Here is a 10,760-nt window from a genome sequence, read left to right on the forward strand (position 1 = left end):
TAGGCCACAACGCTTTGGTTTAAGTCGAGCTCTTTATTCGTTGCTCACACGTCAGCACTGCCGTGCTCGGGGCTGCGAGCCCGCGTGTATATCCGGAGGCCACGCCTCACCTGGGGCGTGGCCGACACCCACTGATGCGCGGAATTACGTCACTGCGCCAGCGAGCCATTGTGTCCGCCACAACATCGCAGTTATGGATGGATTTGGACGAAACTTGTTGGACAGGTTGTGTGTGACAAGGAAGAATCGATTCCATTTTGTTGAAGATCTGAATATGGATTCGGATATGATAATTATTTAATTTGTAATGTGATTCTTTACCATTGAGGCAAATGGCCAACCCGGCGGAGGTATATGCTCCCTACTGAGTGCCGTGCTAATTCTGACTGGGAAGCACCAGCATGACGTCAGTACGTCCACCTATCCTTGCCTCGTGCGGTGCAGCGTGCACAGTGACGTCACTTATGCCTCGCCCAGTGTGCATATGATTAGCACTATGGTTCTTGCATTTTATTGAACCTTCCCCGAATGATTTATTTATTTTAGGTCATTATTCTGTTAATGCGACATCATCAATGTCCACAACGTAAATTTATAGGTACGGAGAGAAAAAGAAAAGTAAATAAAGATGGCCATGAGATAAATGCACCAAGTAGTTAAAAATATGAAGAGATGGAAATACAGATGAGGAACGAGTGAAGATTAAATAAAGAATTGAAGGAGCTGGGGCTCCCACGTCGATCGGAAGAATGGACGCGACAAAAAGCTGGAATTCATCCGAGTTGCTTTAATCAAACCAAACACTCAGGCACTCTGAAAAGCCCGTTTATCGGGCAGCAATATATATACATATTATCCCGGAGCGTTTGCCCAGGAAAGGCGAGAGGGGGCGTGGCCCAGCGTCCCGACCGAGGCCTGGCAAGTTGAGCGCGGGCCTGCCCGGGCGTCCTGGACGAGCCCGGCATGGTGATCGCTCCGCGTCCTTGATAGGTGCAAGGCGATTGTGAAAACCCAGCGGTAGCCGCTACAGAATAATAATAATAAAGGAGTCTTATATAGCCCCATCAAGCAGAGTAAACTACCCTCATGGTGCTTTACATTATCATGTGAACGCACACACACAAACATACACACACACAGACACACCTTCACTCTTGCCCTATTCCTCTCCCTCCCCATTCAAAACCCACAGATGTGTACACTCCCCTCCTCCTCCCCTCCCTCCCACGCACATGTACACAGACATAATCTCGATCTCTGTCCCACCTCAAACCAAAGGGAAAAACTAGACTTAGATATAGACATTAGACATAGACATTTCAATGAGAATAATATTGAAATTGAGCTAAAACTATTTAAATTTTATTTGCATTTAAGAAAAAGGTCTTTCTCCCATGTTGGTGTTTTTATCATATTTTCCCACAAAATCACCACGCAATCATGTGATATTCATTATTTTCTCGCAAATGGAAACGACCGATTTGTGATGAATGGAAACAAAATGGCGTGCACTGATCACGTGACCAGAATATTCGGGACACGCGATGTTGGGAGCACTGATCTAAATACAACTGTATCACTGGTTTGCTGAAAAAACTGAAGTCGCCGGCCGCCATCTTGGTACTCACCATAACAAACTCCCAATAAAACAAAACTCAGTTTATTTTAAAACCTGCTCTCCGTAATCACCACAACATGAAAAAGCGCTAAAAATCGAAAACCTGCTCATCTTTCATTTTTATTCCACGTTCACTGTGGAATTTTCGGTCCTTAGGGAGTCCCAATATGGCGGCCACGCTCCCATCAGCAAACGTACTCTCTTCGGCTGGGAGTTCCTGCTATGATACAGCTCAGTGGTCTAGGCTCCACACAATCGCATCCGCAAACTCAACCAGAAAGTTCAAAACCTTTCCCGTCATCGACTCGTCTTAATCAACTATGAACACAAGGATCCATGTGCGATGGAGTAACTTCAAATAGCTTGTTCTTCCAACATCACGAAAATCGCGACTCAATATCAGGCGTCATGACGTCATGCGTTGATACACTACTTAGCGTCATAACGTTGCGATGGCGTTATGACGGCAGGACAGCGTCATTAAATGTCGGCTTCCTCGAAAGGCATCTCGCCACGAATACGTTCAAAATCTGCTCCAATATCAGGCGTCATACGTTGATATAGTACTTTGCGTCATAACGTCACGAGGCGTCATGACGTTGGAACAGCGTCATGACATGTCGGCTTCCTCGGAAGGCATCCAGCCGCTAAATCGTTTATCATGTGCTCCAATATCAGGCGTCATGACGTCATGCGTTGATATAGTACTTTGCGTCATAACGTCACGAGGCGTCATGACGTAACGGCTTCCTCGGAAGGCATCCAGCCGCGAAATCGTTTATGATGTGCTCCAATATCAGGCGTCATGACGTCATGCGTTGATATAGTACTTTGCGTCATAACGTCACGAGGCGTCATGACGTAACGGCTTCCTCGGAAGGCATCCAGCCGCTAAATCGTTTATGATGTGCTCCAATATCAGCAGCAAAGCGAGAAATTCTCCAAATATATAAATCAGAATATCGAACCGAATATTCCAATTGGGATTTGTTTACAAATATCGCGCAAAATTCACCATTTAAATAGATATTCAGAGGAAGGTGTTGATTACGTCCTGGTCAAGTAAGGCGGTGCTCGCACTAAGACAAGGGAGACCGTGGGGTGAACAACTCATACTTACCTGACAGGAGAAATACCGTGATCAAGAAGGCGGTGTTCTCAGGGCGAGGCCGACCCATTGCACTCCGGGCTGGTTGACCCTTGCGATTTCCCCAAATGTGGGAAACTCGACTGTACAATTTGTGGTAGTGGGGGACTGCGTTCGCGCTATCCCCTGATCTTTAACCTAAAAACAGATGAAGCGTGGATGTGGATGTCGCTGTTAGTCAAACCGGTTCGCAAATGGATGTGGACCTTCTGGACTAAAGTGATAACTTTCCTCACATGCTGCGCAGAGCTTGAGCTTGCCATTTTTGGTAGGGACTTCCTTGCTCCTTGCACCTTTTTTTTTTTTTTTTTTTTTGTATAAAAGGTCGAGGCTCGTGTGAGAGCTAACGCATTAAACACAAAAAAAGACAAACAAACATAAAATGAAAGGAGCGGGAGACAAGAGGGGCAGAGAGAGGGAAACACACACAAGTAGAGAGCAGGGATATCGGGAGATCTATTAAAGGGAGAGGGCTGGAGGTTGTTGGAGAGAGGGGGGGGGGGGGGGGGGGGGTCTTAACTTCTTTAAAGACCACGACCATGGAGGAAGTGCGCAAGCCAAAAAAAACCTTTAGCTCCTGAACTTTGTGTCCTCACCTGACAAGGTGGAGACTTGCTGTCAACCCTCGACTCTGATTCTGCAACTGGACCAGACGTCATCATCCCACGGGTCCTAAAATCCTGCTCTGCCGCTCTTTCCCACCCTCTCTCTGTTCTCTTCACCCTCTCTTTTGCTCAAGGTCATCTGCCATCAGTTTGGAAATCGGTCAACATTTCGCTTTACATAAAAAGGTGCAAAAACAAATCCTTGCAACTACAGACCAATCAGCCTGCTCCCAATTATCAGCAAAGTCATGGAATCCATCATTGCTTCGGATATCAAATCCTTCCTCTTCTCCAATGGCTTGATCTCTGATCATCAATTTGGATTCAGAGCAGGTCACTCTACTCTGGACATGCTGCTTCTGCTGTCTCAACAATGGATGGAGGTCCTCAAAGCCAAACAGGAAATCAGAGCTGTCTCCCTTGACTTATCACGTGCCTTCGATATGGTCTGGCACTCTGCCATGCTCACCAAACTCTCCCCCTATGGTATGCATGGAAATCTCCACTCGTGGCTTGTGGACTTCCTCTCTGGTCGTAGGCAACGTGTGGCCCTGAATGGATTTCTCTCATCTCCCCCTGCCTATTCTGGCTGGAGTTCCCCAAGGCAGTTTTCTGGGCCCTGTACTATTTCTGGTCTTCATCAATGATCTCTCTGACTCGCTTGCAAATCCTCTCTGTCTCTTTGCTGAAGACTCCACTCTCTGCCGCTCCATACCTCATCCCTCAGATCGGCAGTCTGCAGCCTCCTCACTCTCTGCAGACCTGGACAAAATCACAGACTGGGCAAACAAATGGAACATGTCTTTCAATCCTGACAAATCTCACTATGTCTCTTCGAAAAGACCGACTGGACAACCCTCCAATCTACTTTCTCAACAATTCTCTCCAAGTTCTGTCACTCAATCTCTTGGGTCTCACAATCTGCCATGATCTTTCCTGGGAGAAACACATTTCCAAGCTGGCCTCCAAAGCCAGTCACCGACTGAGCATTCTCCGTCGTGCGATGTCCTTCCTTGGCACACCTGAGCTCCTCATCATATACAAGGCTTTCATCCACAGTTCAATGGAATACTGCTCTCCCCTCCGGGCTGGTACTCCTGTCTCACACCTAATGCCGCTTCACGCTGTTGAAACCAAAGCGTTCAGAATCATTCGATTCTCCCGCGATGAAGCTATCTCTGAGGGCCTTTCACTTACTCATCGCAGGCAGGTTGGTGGTCTTTCTGTCTTCTACCGACTCCTCTATGGCCTAGCCCTCCCGCCCCCCCCCCCCAGCTCTGTCCCCCAAATACTCCGACAGGTCGCGCAACATCTGCAAGCAACCCTCTTATGGTTAAACTGCCAAAATCAGATGTCTCGCTTTGCTGCTGAATATCAATAGAACTAAACGTCATCTTGACGCCGTTGTTCACATGATCCAATGGCTCCAAAGGGGATGGGGGAAGATAAGAGATGGTGGTGAACAGCTGTTTTAAAGCCCTGGAGGGATGAGTGTGATTGAAGAAAGTGAGAGACTTTGTTCCAGAGGTGGGAGAAAAGAGGAATGAAAGAGTGAAGGTGAGCAGAGTCTTGATTTTGGCAGTTTAACCATAAGAGGGTTGCTTGCAGATCTTGTGCGACCTGCACGAGTATTCGGGTGACAGACCTGGGGGGGCTAGGCCAGAAAGGAGTCTGTAGAAGACGGAAAGACCACCAACCTGCCTGCGGTGAGTGAGTGAGTGGCCCTTGGAGTTAGCTTCATCGCGGGAGATTCCTATGATTCTGAACGCTTTGGTTTCAACAGCGTGAAGCCGAGCTAGGTGTGAGGCAGGAGCACCAGCCCAGAGGGGAGAGGAGTATTCCATTGAGCTGCGGATGAAAGCCTTGTATGTGGTGAGGAGCTCAGGTGTGCCACGGAAAGGCTTCGCACGGCGGAGGATGCCCAGTCGGCGACTGGTTTTGGAGGCCAGATTGGAAATGTGTTTCTCCCAGGAAAGATCATGGCAGATTGTGAGACACAAGAGATTGAGTGACAGAACTTGGAGAGGATTGTTGAAAAAGTAGATGGGAGGGTTCTCCAGACGGTCTTTTCGAAGAGACATAATCAGATTTGTCAGGATTGAAAGACATGTTCCACTGTTTGACCAGTCTGTGATTTTGTCCAGGTGTCCGGAGAGTGAGGAGGCTGCAGACTGCCGATCTGAGGGATGTGGAATGGAGCGGCAGAGAGTGGAGTCATCAGCAAAGAGATAGAGAGGATTTTCAAGAGAGTCAGAGAGATCATTGATGAAGACCAGAAAAAATACAGGGCCCAGAACACTGTGTTGGGGAACTCCAGCCTGAAGAGGAAGGGGAGGTGAGAGAAACCCATTCAGGGCCACACGTTGCCTACGACCAGAGAGGAAGTCCGCAAGCCATGCATGGAGATTTCCATGGATACCATAGGAGGAGAGTTTTGTGAGCAGGGTGGGGTGCCAGACCGTATCGAAGGCACATATGTCAAGGGAGACAGCTCTAATTTCCTGTTTGACATTGAGGACCTCCATCCATTGTTGAGACAGCAGAAGCAGCATGTCCAGAGTAGAGTGACCAGGTCTGAATCCAACTTGATGATCAGAGATCAAGCCATTGGAGAAGAGGAAAGATTTCATATCAGAAGCAATGATGGATTCCATGACTTTGCTGATAATTGGGAGCAGGCTGATTGGTCTGTCGTTGCAAGGATCTGTTTTTGTACCTTTTTATGTAAAGCGGAAATGTTGACTGATTCCCAAACTGATGACAGATGACCTTGAGCAAATGAGAGGGTGAAGAGAACAGAGAGAGGGTGGGAAAGAGCGGCAGAGCAGGATTTTAGGACCCGTGGGCTGATGACATCTGGTCCAGTTGCAGAATCAGAGTCGAGGGTTGACAGCAAGTTCTCCACCTTGTCAGGTGAGGACATATAGTTCAGGAGCTAAAGGTTTTTTTTGTTGTTTTCTTTGGCTTGTGCACTTCCTCCATGGTCGTGGTCTTTAAAGGAGTTAAAGCTGAAAGGAGCAAGGAAGTTCCTACCAAAAATGGAAAGCTCAAGCTCTGCGCAGCATGTGAGGAAAGTTTATCACTTTAGTCCAGAAGGTCCACATCCATTTGCGAAGCTGTCTGACTAACAGCTACATCCACATCCATGCTTCATCTGTTTTTAGGTTAAAGATCAGGGGATAGCGCGAACGCAGTCCCCCACTACCACAAATTGTACAGTCGAGTTTCCCACATTTGGGGAAATCGCAAGGGTCAACCAGCCCGGAGTGCAATGGGTCGGCCTCGCCCTGAGAACACCATATTGTTTTATTGAAAAATTCGATAGTGCAAGTCAACAATAGTCAACAAATAAAACCATAAACAAACCTCACCAAAGAAACAAGTTTCCAATGTTCGGAACATTTCGCAAATCCCTTGCTTCCCTCATATTGCTCCCAAAAAAAGAAAAACCCCATTGCATTCAAAATTAAAGCCATACACCAAACCTCGTATGCCCATGGTGAAACAACTCCTTTCCAATGTCCAGATCATTTAGCAAATCCATTGCTTCACAGTACTTTCCATACTTTCATGAAGTATTTAACAAATCAAGTAAACTAACAATCAGGGGGTAGCGCCCCGGCTTGGGAAACATCTTTTTCCACAAAGCCTTCTCTCTGACGGAGGCTCTTCCCAAAAGTCTCGAGCAATTGGCTATCTCGCTCAGGAAAATAGCCACAAAAAGGCCAGGGTCCCACTTGTCCCTTCCAAAGATGGCCAAGCATCTGCACTTCCACAGCGCCATCTTCGTTGCACATGTGATCCTCCAATATGTTGACTTCTGCAACAGAGGAACTCGCCCTGTTAGTCCATTTGTAACCACCTCATATGTTAAATTCATATTTGGGAGCAAAGTGGAGAGCCAACGCACGTTGGTGATGCCCCAAGACCTTTGGGCAAATACACATGACCACATGTAATGTGACACCGATTCTGCCTGATTACACCCAGAATACGGACATTCGACTGTTCGGGCAAGGCCACGCGTGACACCTACCAGCCGTGATGGAAGTAAACCGTTTACGTGTAACTATGCCAGGTCACTATGACGCCCGGGCATAGACAATGCCGAGATAGATGCTGGTGACCAGCTGTTTTAAAGACCTTGAGGGAGGAGGGAATGGGGATTGAAGGGAGTGGGAGAGTTTGTTCCAGAGGCGGGAGAAAAGGGGAATGAAAGGGTGAAGGTGAGCAGAGAGTCTTGATTTTGGCAGTTTAACCATAAGAGGGTTGCAGGCAGATCTTGTGCGACCTGAAGGAATATTGGGGGGACAAAGCACAGAGAGAGCTGGGGGGGCAAGGCTGGAGAGGAGTCGGTAGAAGACGGAAAGACCACAAACCTGCCTGCGGTGAGTAAGTGAGAGGCCCTCAGAGATAGCGTCATCGCGGGAGATTCCAATGATTCTGAACGCTTTGGTTTCAACAGCGTGAAGCGGCATTAGGTGTGAGGCAGGAGCACCAGACCAGAGGGGAGAGCAGTATTCCATAGAGCTGCGGATGAAAGCCTTGTATGCGGTGAGGAGCTCAGGTGTGCCAAGGAAGGAGTTCGCACGACGGAGGATGCCCAGTCGGTGACTGGCTTTGGAAGCCAGCTTGGAAATGTGTTTCTCCCAGGAAAGATCATGGCAGATTGTGAGACCCAAGAGATTGAGTGACAGAACTTGGAGAGGATTGTTGAGAAAGTAGATGGGAGGGTTGTCCAGTCGGTCTTTTCGAAAAGACATAATGAGCTTTGTCAGGATTGGAAGACATGTTCCACTTGTTTGCCCAGTCTGTGATTTTGTCCAGGTCTGCAGAGAGTGAGGAGGCTGCAGACTGCCGATCTGAGGGATGGAGCGGCAGAGAGTGAGGAGGCTGCAGACTGCCGATCTGAGGGATGGAGCGGCAGAGAGTGAGGAGGCTGCAGACTGCCGATCTGAGGGATGGAGCGGCAGAGAGTGGAGTCTTCAGCAAAGAGATAGAGAGGATTTTCAAGAGTCAGAGAGATCATCGAAGAAGACCAGAAAAAACACAGGGCCCAGAACACTGTGTTGGGGAACTCCAGCCAGAACAGGCAGGGGGAGATAAGAGAAAGCCAAAAAGTTCCTACCAAAAATGGCAAGCTCAAGCTCTGCGCAGCATGTGAGGCAAGTTTATCACTTTAGTCCAGATGATCCGCCACATCCATTTGCGAACCGGTCTGACTAACAGCTTCATCCACATCCACGCTTCGTCTGTTTTTAGGTTAAAGATCAGGGGATAGCGCGAACGCAGTCCCCCACTACCACAAATTGTACAGTCGAGTTTCCCACATTTGGGGAAATCGCAAGGGTCAACCAGCCCGGAGTGCAATGGGTCGGCCTCGCCCTGAGAACACCGCCTTCTTGATCACGGTATTTCTCCTGTCAGGTAAGTATGAGTTGTTCACCCCACGGTCTCCCTTGCCTTAGTGCGAGCACCGCCTTACTTGACCAGGACGTAATCAACACCTTCCTCTGAATATCTATTTAAATGGTGAATTTTGCGCGATATTTGTAAACAAATCCCAATTGGAATATTCGGTTCGATATTCTGATTTATATATTTGGAGAATTTCTCGCTTTGCTGCTGATATTGGAGCACATCATAAACGATTTAGCGGCTGGATGCCTTCCGAGGAAGCCGTTACGTCATGACGCCTCGTGACGTTATGACGCAAAGTACTATAGCAACGCATGACGTCATGACGCCTAATATTGGAGCACATCATAAACGATTTAGCGGCTGCATGCCTTCCGAGGAAGCCGTTACGTCATGACGCCTCGTGCGTTATGACGCAAATTACTATATCGACGCATGACGTCATGACGCCTGATATTGGAGCACATCATAAACGATTTGGCGGCTGGATGCCTTCCGAGGAAGCCGTTACGTCATGACGCCTCGTGACGTTATGACGCAAAGTACTATATCAACGTATGACGTCATGTCGCCTGATATTGGAGCACATTATAAACGATTTCGCGGCTGGATGCCTTCCGAGGAAGCCGACATGTCATGACGCTGTTCCAACGTCATGACGCCTCGTGCCGTTATGACGCAAAGTACTATATCAACGTATGACGTCATGTCGCCTGATATTGGAGCAGATTTTGAACGTATTCGTGGCGAGATGCCTTTCGAGGAAGCCGACATTTAATGACGCTGTCCTGCCCGCCTGCCGTCATAACGCCATTGCAACGTTATGACGCTAAGTAGCGTATCAACGCATGACGTCATGACGCCTGATATTGAGTCGTGATTTTCGTGATCTTGGAAGAACAAGCTATTTGAAGTTACTCCATCGCACATGGATCCTTGTGTTCATAGTTGATTAAGACGAGTCGATGAAGGGAAAGGTTTTGAACTTTCTGGTTGAGTTTGCGGATGCGATTGTGTGGAGCCCAGACCACTGAGCTGTATCTGTAATACCGGCACCCGATCTCTGTAATACCGGCACCCGGTCTCTGTAATACCGGCACCCGATCTCTGTAATACCGGCACCCGGTCTCTGTAATACCGGCACCCGGTCTCTGTAATACCGGCACCCGGTCTCTGTAATACCGGCACCCGATCTCTGTAATACCGGCACCCGATCTCTGTAATACCGGCACCCGATCTCTGTAATACCGGCACCCGATCTCTGTAATACCGTCACTCGATCTCTGTAATACCGTCACCCGATCTCTGTAATACCGGCACCCGATCTCTCTAATACCGTCACCCGATCTCTGTAATACCGGCACCCGATCTCTGTAATACCGGCACCCGATCTCTGTAATACCGGCACCCGATCTCTGTAATACCGGCACCCGATCTCTGTAATACCGGCACCCGATCTCTGTAATACCGGCACCCGATCTCTGTAATACCGTCACCCGATCTCTGTAATACCGTCACCCGATCTCTGTAATACCGGCACCCGATCTCTGTAATACCGGCACCCGATCTCTGTAATACCGTCACTCGATCTCTGTAATACCGTCACCCGATCTCTGTAATACCGGCACCCGATCTCTGTAATACCGTCACTCGATCTCTGTAATACCGGCACCCGATCTCTGTAATACCGTCACCCGATCTCTGTAATACCGGCACCCGATCTCTGTAATACCGTCACTCAATCTCTGTAATACCGGCACTCGATCTCTGTAATACCGGCACCCGATCTCTGTAATACCGTCACCCGATCTCTGTAATACCGTCACCCGATCTCTGTAATACCGGCACCCGATCTCTGTAATACCGTCACCCGATCTCTGTAATACCGGCACCCGATCTCTGTAATACCGGCACCCGATCTCTGTAATACCGTCACCCGATCTCTGTAATACCGTCACCCGATCTCTGTAAT

General features: G+C 48.4%; 3 non-coding genes across 3 annotated transcripts; 1 reads left to right on the top strand and 2 right to left on the bottom strand.

Annotated features, from left to right (window-relative positions):
* The first annotated feature begins 2,730 nt into the window (after positions 1-2,730).
* On the top strand, positions 2,731-2,894 carry LOC137428805 (U1 spliceosomal RNA). The gene has a single exon (XR_010984760.1). It is a non-coding gene; the product is annotated as a U1 spliceosomal RNA (small nuclear RNA).
* Positions 2,895-6,543: 3,649 nt separating this feature from the next.
* On the bottom strand, positions 6,544-6,704 carry LOC137428811 (U1 spliceosomal RNA). Its single transcript, XR_010984765.1, has one exon. It is a non-coding gene; the product is annotated as a U1 spliceosomal RNA (small nuclear RNA).
* A 1,937-nt stretch (positions 6,705-8,641) lies between these two features.
* On the bottom strand, positions 8,642-8,805 carry LOC137428810 (U1 spliceosomal RNA). The gene has a single exon (XR_010984764.1). It is a non-coding gene; the product is annotated as a U1 spliceosomal RNA (small nuclear RNA).
* Between the last annotated feature and the right edge of the window lie 1,955 nt (positions 8,806-10,760).

This window comes from Myxine glutinosa, chromosome 5, assembly GCF_964187855.1.
Source record: "Myxine glutinosa chromosome 5, kmMyxGlut1.1, whole genome shotgun sequence".
In the NCBI taxonomy this organism is placed as follows: Eukaryota; Metazoa; Chordata; class Myxini; order Myxiniformes; family Myxinidae; genus Myxine; species Myxine glutinosa.